Source organism: Marmota monax, unplaced genomic scaffold (assembly GCF_021218885.2).
Source record: "Marmota monax isolate L192 unplaced genomic scaffold, Marmota_monax_Labrador192_F-V1.1 WCK01_AAM20220418_F8-fsc00663, whole genome shotgun sequence".
NCBI classification, from domain to species: Eukaryota; Metazoa; Chordata; class Mammalia; order Rodentia; family Sciuridae; genus Marmota; species Marmota monax.
The window spans coordinates 81,753-93,781 of NW_026695006.1; the positions used below are offsets into that span (position 1 = coordinate 81,753).

A 12,029-nucleotide genomic window follows, 5' to 3' on the forward strand; every position below is an offset into this window, starting at 1 on the left:
TCAGTTGAAATCTGGATTATTTTACCTGTAAATGTGACCTCTAGTTTTTCTCTAGCAGCTTTTCAAATTCTATCCTTATTCTGAATGTCAGTTATTTTCATAATAAGAATATTTTTATAATTAATTAATGGCATTGAGTGGATCTGTTGTAATTTCATATATTTGAAGACCTGCAAGCCTCTTATATTTGAATTTCCATTGCTTTCTTAAGGTTTAGAAAAATGTCTGATATTATCTCATTGAAAATATTTAGTTTGTATTTCAGAACCTTTATCTCAGTGAATCTTAAATTTTGCCTTTTAAGGTTATCCTATATTTCTTGAATATGTGGCTGTCTCTCAACATGTTTTCTCCATGGTCAACTTTGTTATCAAGATTATAGACTTTGTCTCTGTTGCCTGAAACTCTGTCTTTCAAGTGCTGCGATCTATTGATGATGCTTTCCATTGAATTTTTAATTTGGTTTATTGATTCTTTCATTTTGAGGATTACCAATTAATTTTTTCCCCAGAATTTTTATCTCCTTGTTGACCTTTCACTTCTTGTATTTTGTTTCTGATTTCACTCCTACATCATCTTTTACCTCATATATCAGTTCAACTGACATCTCCTCCACTGCGATGTCAATAGAGACTGTGGTGGAGACATTTTGGTTTGTTTGGAATGGTTTGTACCCTTGCTTTTTCATATCGTTTGTGTGTCTACCTCTCTGTAATATGGGTCTGAAGGAGCTAAGTTTCTATCCTATGAGCTTGTAGTGTCCCTGTAGGTTTCCAGTATCTCACAGATTAGAGGGAGACAAATAATAATAACCACCAATGCAAACAATATACAGTATTAAGCTAAATACTTAGGTCCTACTGTGACATCTACAATGTTAATCAGCACAATCAACAGAGATGGTAGAATCAGCAATTGCCATCAATAAAGCACTAAGTAATCATGTATTATATCTGGCATTACATCAAATACCAGGTGTCATATATGTCATCCACAACAGTGATAATTGCACCAGCATTATTGGTGGGGGCAGGCATTATGTAAAACAATTAGCGTTAAAAGATGTCAAGAATAGAATTAATTAAGAGGAAAGAAAATTAGGTGGGTAGAAAAGAGTGTACAATTAGGCAAATCAACAAAGGTTTCTATGAATTCCAAGTTAGCCACTTAGCATGGAACTTCTGATGAAACCAATGGACTGCTGATGGCATCTCATTTAAAGAGGACTCTAAAATTGACTGCAGTTTGCTCACAAATGAATACACTTAGAGGAAAACTGCAAAGATGAAGGACATTTCCTGGAGAGCTCATGTCATAAAAAACACATAAAACATGAATTTTTAAAAGAGCTTAAAAATACTGTCATTGTTTTAATATCTCTTTTTCATAAAGCTGGTGTGTTAATATAGACTGTAACGTTTTGCTAAAACTTGAGACTGAATTCTGAGGAAAGGAAACCAGACCACAATGGAATAGATAGGAAGTCAGATATTCAGAGCTTGTTGACCAAACAGGTTAATTCAATAGTGGTGTCCTGTAAAGTGAAGGTAAATGTACAAAAACTCTGAGTTTCTCATCTCCCATGCATTCTGAAGGGAGAGCCCCTCAGATCCTGACCTGTGGGCATCCTTACCCTACCATCGAGGCTCCCTGTAGTCTCATACTGGGGAGTGTCTTTCTTTTTGACTGACTTTAAAGTCTTGACTCTTTGCTTTTAGAAGGAATTATTAGACTCTCTTTTTATCACACTGTAGTTTCCTTCAAGGTTTGTGTTTGGTGGCTGGTTTTATTGGCAAGCCTCAAGGCCGTGTTACCTGTCAGTCTCCAGTCCTCCTCGGGCTGCCATGACACCACTGGAAAGCACAGCATTCTCTGCCCAAGGCTGGGACCGATCCTTCATCGTTGGGTAGAAGTACGGGAGCTTCATGGCTTCTTTGGCAGTCAGTGTCTGTTGATGGTCATATTGTGGGAGTTTATCCTGAAGATCTCCGGCTTCAGGGCTAACAAGGTGCCTGTTCTCAGTACGCATAAAGATTTCCCAGCGTTTCTGTGAATGATGTCCCAGGATATCTTTGAGACGTGGATCTAGGTCTATATGATACTTCTTCCGATACCCATACAGCTCATCTGTACCCAGAACCTTGGCGATGCAAACAAGCTGGTCACAGCTGTCCTGTCTGTGGAAGAAGGTTCCTTCTGAAATACCACGCTTGCCAATATACAGCTCAAACTCCACATGTCCCAGCTGTAATCATGTATCTGACAGTCCACAAGAAGCTCTGGTCCCTTGAAGTACCTTGAAGCTACAGGAACATTGTACTCCTGATCAAGGTGATGGAACTTTGCCAGGCCCCAGTCCACCGGTGGCAGCTGTTTTTAGTTGGTGATTTGTCATTGTGAGGTGATTTGAAACATCGTGTGCATGATTTCCTTGCTGTGGCTGTAATCCAGATCTTTAAGTAGTTTGTACACACAAAAAATGGGGTATCCAAGGCTGTCCAGATCTGGTAGGGTTGCTTAAAATCCATATTATTGATTATTTCAAAGAATAAAGCTGGTGTCTTTGACCCAGGCTCCTTTTTATTTATTTATTTATTTTAATTCGGTGTATATGACAGCAAAATGCATTTTGATTCATTGTACACAATTGTAGCACATGGTTAGACATGATGCAGCATCACACCCTATGTGTAGTCTTACATGTACCTAGAGTAATGATGTCCATCTCATTCCACCTTCTTTCCTGCCCCCCTGCACCCACCCTCCTCTCCCTCCCCTTTGCCCAATCAAAGTTCCTCCATTTTTCCCATGCTGTCCCCCTCCCCATTTTGGATCAGCATACACTTATCAGAGAGCACATTTGGCCTTTGGTTTTGGCGGATTGGCTTTCTTCACTTAGCATGACATTCTCCAACTCCATCCATTTACCTGCAAATGCCATGATTTTATTCTCTTTTAATTCTGAGCAACATTCTGTTGTTTATATATACCACAGTTTCTTTATCCATTTATCTATTGAAGGGCATCTAGGTTGCTTTCATAGTTTACCTATTGTGAATTGACCTGCTATGAACATTGATGTGACTGCATTACTACAGTATGCTGATTTTGAGTCCTTTTGGTATAGCTGGGTCAAACGGTGGTTCCATTCCAAGTTTTGTAAGGGATCTTCATACTGCTTTCCAGATTTGTTGCACCAATTTGCAATTACCCCAGTAATGTAGGAGTGTGCCTTTCCCCCCACATTCTCACCAACATTTATTGTTGCCTGTATTCTTGATAACTGCCCTTCTGACAGGCATGAGATGAAATCTTAGAGTTGTTTTGATTTGCATTCCTCTAATTACTAGAGTTGAACATTTTTTTCCATATATTTGTTGATCAAATGTGTATCTTCTTCTGAGAAGCATCTGTTCAGCTCCTTAACCCATTTATTGCTTGAGTTGTTTGGTTTTTCTTTTTGGTGTTAAGTTTTTTGAGTTCAATATTTCTATCTTCTTATTCATAACTTGTACTGACTTCCTTAATTCATTCTTTTTTTTTCCGTGTATCCTGGGAACTCATTGATCATTCTTGTAATGATTCTTTTGAAAATTTATCTGGTATTTCACCCATTACAATATCTTTGAGTGACATTGCTGGTAAATTATGAATTTTAGGAGCTGTCATGTTACCTTAGTTATTCATATTTCTTGTATTCCTGTGTTGGGTTTTTATGCATCTCTGGGAGAAATTTATCTTCTACTCTCTGGTGTGTGAACAAGTAGGAATGTAGTCTTCCTCTCATCTGTCACCTTGAGTCTGCACATAAGATCCTTTTTAAAAACATTTTTCCTTTCTAGCTGCCACAGGTGAGAGAAATTATATGCCCTTATACTTTCTGTGTCTGGCTTATTTCATTCAACAGGATGTTATATACTTCCATCCATTTGCCAGCCAATGACATAATTTCATTCTTTATAACTGAATAAAATTCCACCACTTAAATATAATACATTTTATTTATCCATTCATCTGTTGACACACCCCTAGGCTGGTCCCACATTGGGATATTGTGAATTATGATGGTATAGACATTAGGTATGCATGTGTCACTATGGTATGCTAACTTAAATTCTTTGAGAAAAATAACAATGGGTAGCACAGATGGGTCATAACACAATTTCATTGCTAGACCTTTGAAGAAACTCCATACTAATTGTACTAATTTAAAATCCTACCAACAATGTATAAGTGTCTCCTTTCCCTATTAGCTTCACCAGCATTTATTATTACTTATATTCTTGACAGTTGCTATTCTAACTGGAGTGATGAGAAATTTCAGTGTGGTTTTGATTTGCTTTTTCCTGATTGCTAAAAGTGTTAAACATTTTTTTTTCATATACTTGTTGACCATATGAATTTCTTCTTTTGAGAAATGTCTACTTAATTCATTTGCACATTTATTGATCGGGTTGTTTGGGCTTTTTTTTAGCATAAAATTTTTTGAGGTCTTCATATATTCTAGATATTAGTCCTCATAAGAGTAGCTGGCAAAGATTTTTTTTTTTTTTTGGTACTGGTGATTGAACCCAGAGGCACCTTACTACTGAGCCACATGCCCAGCCCCTTTTATTTTTTATTTTGAGTTCCCAGTTCACTAAGTTGTTGAGGGCCTCATTAACTTGCTGGGGCTGGTCTTGAACTTGCAATCCTCCTGCTTCAGCTTCCTGGGTTGCTGAGATTCCAGGTGTACTCCACTGCCCTGGCTATTTCCAAGCATTCTGTAGGCTCTCTCTTCATACTCATCTCCTTTGCTGTTCAGAAGTTTGTTTTTTTTTTTCATTTGATACCATCTGTTTGATAATTATTGGTATTATTTCCTGAGCTGTAAAAGTCCTGTTGAGAAAGTATTTGTCTGTGGTTTTAATCTACAATTTTATGATGATGAGTGATGTTTAACTTTTTACTTTTTTCATGCACTTGTTGGCCTGCTGAATATCCTTCTTTGAGACATGTCTACTGATATCCTTTGGCCATGTAAAATCAAGTTATGAGTGTTCTCACTATTGGATAGTACAGGTTCCTTTATACTTTTGATATGACACCCTAGCAGATGTATGGTTTTTCTTCAGTTCTATATTTTGCCTCTCATTCTAATAATTGTCTTTTAGTACATAAGGTTTTCACTCCATGAATATGATTTATCCACTTTTGCATTTTAGTTGCTTTTGGGATCAAGCTAAAATAAAAAAGGAGAACCATGTCTAAGATCAGTTTTGTGGTGCTTTTTCCTATATTTTCTTTAGTTCTTTTATAGATATATATTATAATGTTGAAGATCACCAGTAAGAGTGGCCATTGTTCTCTTGTCTTAAAGAAAAATATTTCAGCTTTTCCCCTGAGAATATGATGTCAGTGGTGGGCTTCTGTTATCTTGCCTTTATTGTGCTGAGTTACATTTCTTGTATACTAAGATTTTTAGGGTACTTACCATGAATGGTTGCTGAATTTAATCATATGCTCCATCCACATCTATTCAGAAAATAATTTTTTTACTCCATTAAAATTTCTGTGAATGTGTTATATAACATCAATTTATTAGCATATATTTAAACATCTTTGCATCATAGAGATAAACTCTACATGGTCATTTGAATGTTCCTGTTAATTTTCACTTGAATCTTGTATGTAAGTAATTTTTAGAATTTTATATGTGTTTTTCAAAGTTATTCTCCAGAACTTTCTTTTTTTTATGATGGATTTTTCCAGGCTTTCAGGGCACTGTATAATTCATAAAATTAATTTGTGTTTTCTTCTCTTTGGTTTTGGAAGACTTTGAGGAGTTTTTATAATTAGATTGCACAATAATATTTTATGCATTTACTCAGTTAATATCCTGTGGGATTAGGAATTTGGGCTTTATTCTTTGAGGGCTTAACTAATTGATTGGGTCAGATCATTATCATATGGAAATACTGCAAAGGAAGAGGAGTATATATTTATATATACACATACTGATAGAGATGATGATACATATACCTTTATCACCAGAGAGCAAAAAGTAAATTCAAACTCATACATCAAAGCACAGAAAAGAGAGTAACATAGACACAACATTGATTCACTAAATCTCCCTTATGGGATATATTCAGGGATTAGCTCTACAAAAGAGAAATGCAATCCATGCACTTGGCTTCAGCACAGAAGGATTGGTAAAACTCTCCACACCAAAAAGATATTTCATGACTAGCATAAACCATGGCTAGACACAATCTCATATTTATTTACAAGAAAGTAATCAAAGTACATTAACAGCAATGACCTCCAAACATGAACCATCATGAATAAAAAAGAACAAAATACAATGAATAACACACCTGTTATTATGAAGAAACATACTAACAGACAACAGTCACACATAGTGAGTATAAATAAAGATAGGTAAAACATAACTGATTAGAAGGGCTCATTAAATTGATGATCACGGTGCCTCAAGTAACATCAGTAAGAAAAATCATACCAGTCACAAAGCTGGTCACTGCTGGTGCTAGAAACTGAGTTCCAACTTTCTCATTCCACAGGCCACTTTTGGTCCTACCCTCACGGGGCCCTGAGGCAGTCTGCCTCTGCTGGTTTAGGCCATCAGCTGTCCCTGGGACTGACACTGAGCTTACTATGGCTGGCTGGGGTGGGAGCTAAGCAGAAAGACCAGTTAGTACTTGTAGGACAGCAGAGCCATCGGAGTCTGCCAAGATCACATACCACCCCCTTGTCATCCAGCACCTGCCCAGCACCTGGAGTCCTGGTTCCCCAGCAATCACCCCACCAAAGGGTGTGTGGCTAACCGGGGAGCTGTGGCCACAGGCTCTCACAGCTGCCAGCCAGGAAGACCTTCTCCACCCACCCTGGGCTTTCACACACCTCCACGCTGGCCCTCACCCGTTCTCACTGAGCCACTCAATGGAATGGAAACAGACCTCAAATTCCTCCTCCCATTCCAAATCGTCTCACTGGGAACAGCTGCATCTCTTGAAGAGCTTTGATTTCCCAGGGTAAGGAAAACAGGCAGCAAGCCCACAGGGCCTGCACTGAGAATGACGTGGGGACCCTGGGAGAGGAAAGAGGAAGGGGCTGGTGTCCTGGACTTCCTTCCTTAAGGGGAACCTCCTTCCCTCAATCTCACCCCAGCCCCTAGCTCTTCTCAGAGTTGGGTTCAAAGAATCCCTGCCACAGAATTGTACTTATTTCTAGTCCCCTACACACACCTCCCACTGGGATGCTTTTATTCTTTTTGTGTGTACAAAACTTTCCTAAACTTTTCCCCAGGGCATAGAGCATTCCTAGTCTCCCCCTATTGTGGCACCCAATTTACTTTCTTCATTTTATTAAAGTTGATAAGATTTCCATGGAGGGAACCCAACCAAAGTCCATCATGAGGATTATACACCAATAACACCCCACACCCTGACCCTCTGTCATGAACTAATTCCAGTGCCCACCAGGGTCATGAGATGTCCATGATAAAGCCCTGAAGCAGCTCAGCCTTTGGCTCTGGAGGAAAGGAACATTGGAACTGAGCTCTGGGGCTCTAATTCCCAACTCTCTCTGAAGACAAGCAAACAGGCCATACACAGGATGGAGGTAGGGACCACACACATATTTCCTACCCTCAGAGGGTCTCAACTTCACTCTATTCTCATGGTACCACCTGAAAGAGACTATCGTCAGCTCTGCTAACTCCGATGCAGCTTAGCTGTCGGCCAGCCTCACCACGTGCAGAACAGGGACACGGGCTTCTGTGCAGCCTCCTTCACTCCTGGGTAAGATGGATGTGACCGCTCTAGCACACAGAGGCCTCTGTGAGACTCTCTGGAGAACAGGTTGTCCCAGTGCTGGGGTCTCTCAGCCAAGTGCAGGGCACTCTCCTCCAACCCTCGGGATGCTGGTTGCCAAGGACAGAATCACTCACACCCACATGGTCCTTCATTGCAGTGCACACCATCACCAGATCAGTGAGGAAGGTGCCAAGAAAGGGAATGGCTCCGTGTGCCATCGGAGTCGTTCTGAAGATGAGGACACAGTCCCAGGGGCACACAGAGGGCCTGAAATTCCATTAACCTGATTCCTGGACCCTCTAGTCAGGCATCCCAACTGGAGCCATTGGGTGCCTCCCTCTAATTCTCTCTCTCTTTTCCCCTGGGCTGGCTTCAAGGGAGACCAAACACTGCTCTATGCCTCTATGGTGACATTTCCACAAGTCAAAAATGTGTGTTCTGTCCCCACCTCTAGCCCCAAACCCACCCTGAATGCAGCCTCTTCCGGGATCTTGCTCTGGGCCCTCTGCTGCAGGTATCTCAAACAACATGGTAAACAAGTGCTTTACTAGGACATCCCTGGCTCTCTGGACTTGAGATCTCCAGCTGGAAAGGAGGATCCTGGTCTCCTGACTCTCTGGAAAGCCCCTCCCTACCACAGGCAATCACCTTCTGCTATGGCCACTAACTCCTCCGGGCTCTCAGGAATGGCCATTTGGACATCACCTTGAGCACATGCAGCTTCATCATGTGGGAAGTGTGATATGACGTACACCCACCTCACAGGTCTCCAGAGGAGGCAGTTGACACAGTTATCACTACTTTGGTCATCATCCCTCTGAGGAAGGACTGAGCAAGGCACCCACACTTATCTTTCCTCCCATGAACCTCATAGCCACACTGTTGATGCCTGCCTGAAGGATTCATCTTTCTTGTTTTGAGATGAGGAATCAGGGACAAAGAATGTCAATCAATATCCCACAGTGACACAAGAGAAGCCAGGTCCTCCTGCAAACTAGCCAGCCAGAGACAGTTTCAGCCGCCTTCACCTCACATTCCAGCACCACCAGTGACCAGTGTCCCTTCCTCTGAGCTCTTGATGTGTATCCAGGTACCAGCCACACCCAGCCATAGTGGAGGAGGGGCAGAGTGTCTCTGGCAGCAGGTTTGAGAACCTCCTTGCTTCTCATTCCCATGAGTATTTAGAGGCAATGCCTCAGAGGTCACTTTTGCCAATTGATCCATAAGAGAATTTCTTGGAGGTAATTATCTGCTCCTTGATTCAAAAAAGGTCTCCCAAGGTGCCAACTCCGACTGACAGAGTAAAGACTTCTGTGCGTATTATGTGGCAATACTCTCTTTTTGTTTTATGTAGGAATTTAGGAGTTCTGATCAGGAATCAACTGATCAGGAACCCATGAGTCACTTAGAACCTTCTGAAAAATCTATCTGGAAGTTCTTGGACTTGCCAGGTGGGCACTAGAGTAATGATCCTAAGACCAGTTAGTAGTGTGAGCAATGGGTAGAGCAGGAGTCACAGCAAACACAAAAATCATTTGCAAGTGTAACCATTAGGATCTGAGCTGAGCTGACCCGGACCCACTGTCACAGGGATTTCTCTGATGTCCCCACTCTATGATAGGTAAGAGATCTTCTGTTGTCAGTGGTATAGTAAAGACTGAAGAGGGACAGCGGGTGTCTGCCTAAAGAATTTTGTCTCTAGTTTTTTAAAACCGGAGGCCTTACTTGCCACATACACAGCAGCTCGTTGGAAAACATGTCAGCCAGATGGACCAGCGGTGAAGTCAGAGAACTGCTAACTCAGCCAGCTCATCACCACTTCCTGAACACTGACATCACTGTACCCATTCTCAGGGACTCCTGCTCTTACAACCCAACCTGAATTTTCCAAACACTTTCAATCAATACCACAGCCTCTTGGTTTCCTTGATGCACATTATATCTTTGCATATATGACTGTTGGAATTTCTGGGAGCATATTCTGATAGGAGGGTGGAAAGGAGAAGTTTAAGAAAAAGAAAAACGTGAGTCCAAATTCCTTTTGAGAACCCAAAGGACCCAAATTAACAGCCTAGATGAGAGATTCTCATTGGTTTCCTCTGAATCCTAAAAGATCCGAAGAATTTGCCAAGGGAGATACCATTTATATCACTCCCCATTTCAACTCCACAGCTGTTTTGACAGTTTAGATTTCAATTGGACAGAGTTCTATTGCTCTGCATCTTTGAAAGCCAATTTTGACATATGACTTGTGCCTGACAGTTGAAATAAACTTACTGCTCAGAAATCCTTGTTAAGGCCTCTAGTTAAGGCTATTCCTATCCTCTGTCTCCCTGACTTCCCAGACACCCCCAAGACTCATGAAAGGGGCAGTAGTAGGGACCTCATCCACTTCCCATTGAAAAAGAAAAACATCTCAGCCTGGATACTTCTCTCCACATTTTCTTCAGAATACCTATTGAACTGTGCTGCAAAGCAGAGAGAATGGCTTGTGGTTAAGAGAAGTCCCCGAGTTTTAAGTGCTCCTAGAGAAAGAAGAAATAAACTGTCTGGGTAAGGCAGGGTGAGCTGGAGCTCTGCCTGTTCAAGATTTATCTGCCTCAGCTGATATATCCCTTCCTGGATGAGACAGATGAGAGCAGTTGACCAGGAAGCCATACAAGGGCACAACTTGGACACAATGAACAATGCAGGAAGGAAGATTTCATTTGAATCCCAAAGAGCCCAAATCAAATGAGAGAATGTGACACACAACATATCTTTTGAGTCTATGTGTGGCCCCATGAAAAGGGACTATATTTTATGCAGGTCTGTTTTTAGACACAGTTTAGATTCCTAAAAGCTGACTTAGGAAAAGATGCAGCCCACAGACCCACAGAGAAAATTTCCTGAGCCCTTTGTAGCTTACCCTGGCCACCTTGATTCAGTGCTCCACCACCAGGTCCTATCCCAGGTTTCATGCTGGGACCCCAAAGGCAGGTAGTGACGACACAGGAGGCCACACTGTTGAACCAAATAATGGCGGCACAGATAGATAGTCAGTGCCAGCTGCTCTTTGTCCTTCCTGTGTCACTGAGACTGCATGGAGACCTTGCAGTCACTGGGCAACACCTTCTTGAAGAGTTTTTAGGGAGGGAGAGAGCGCCACATGGCCACAAATCCACCCTATCTAGAGCCTGCAGGTGCACACACTCCCAGAGAATGAGATAAGCAAGTCTTAGATGTGGAAGGAGACTTCTACAGATAGATGGGATTTCTTCTCTACACACTGATAGTGTGCAATTCACGATGACCTAGCACTCTTGTGAAAAAAAGGAGAAGTGCATTTTCTTCTCGGCTATCCTCACTTATTTCCAGATCCAGAATCCTCAGTCTTGATAATTCTGATGAGATGGTATTTTCTGCCCAACCTCACCAGGCATCTGGTCCTTCAGATGTACATTCCCTGGGATGTCATAAATAGTGGTGCTACTTGGGTGTCTGCTGTAGAATTCTAAGAGATAAGAATGGCCAGGTCATTGGGGGTGGCTAGGTGACACATGGCTCCATCTGCACCTGGGTGAATACCCTTCACTATCATATGGGCCAGTTCCACCCTGTTTCCTAACTATTCCATCTCAGATGAAGCTGGTACTCTTAGGGTCCCAGCTCTACTATGAACAGGGAAAGCCTGGGGTAAAGAAACTAGTCCAGGTTGCACAGGAGGAGTTGGGGTTGTTCCATACCATTGTAATACTTTCAGGAAATGGTGGGTCTAAGATCATTGCTGCCAAGGGGATGGCCTGCTCCTGCCTTCTCTGCAGAGCTCCTCCATTTACCACGTTCATCAGAGTTATTGGCTCTGACAGCAGCTTTGGAGAAAATGCCATGTTACTCATCTTCTTCATGCACTGGATCTTTTCATTCACAGAACAAAGGCAGAGAGCTCTAGAGCTATTATAGGGGTTCCCTATAATAGGGTCACGAGATGTGGCTCTTTCTCCGCTGCTGGCATAGATTCCAGATCTGACGTGGGAGCTCTTTCTACCTGGGGTGGTACACCGAGTGCTGAAGGGCACTTGGCTGCAGAGCAGAACCCAGCTTTGCCAGTGGTTCTGGAACTGGCTTTAGACCAACACTATAAAAGGCCCGTTGCTCATGGAGCAGGACCTGAAACAGCAGACATGTTGTTCACCAATGTCACTTACTTTCCAAAGACCATTTAATCCCAGA

General features: G+C 41.8%; 1 pseudogene; it reads right to left on the bottom strand.

Moving 5' to 3' along the window:
* Positions 1-1,327: 1,327 nt before the first annotated feature.
* Positions 1,328-11,686, bottom strand: LOC124081365 (casein kinase II subunit alpha'-like; annotated as a pseudogene).
* Between the last annotated feature and the right edge of the window lie 343 nt (positions 11,687-12,029).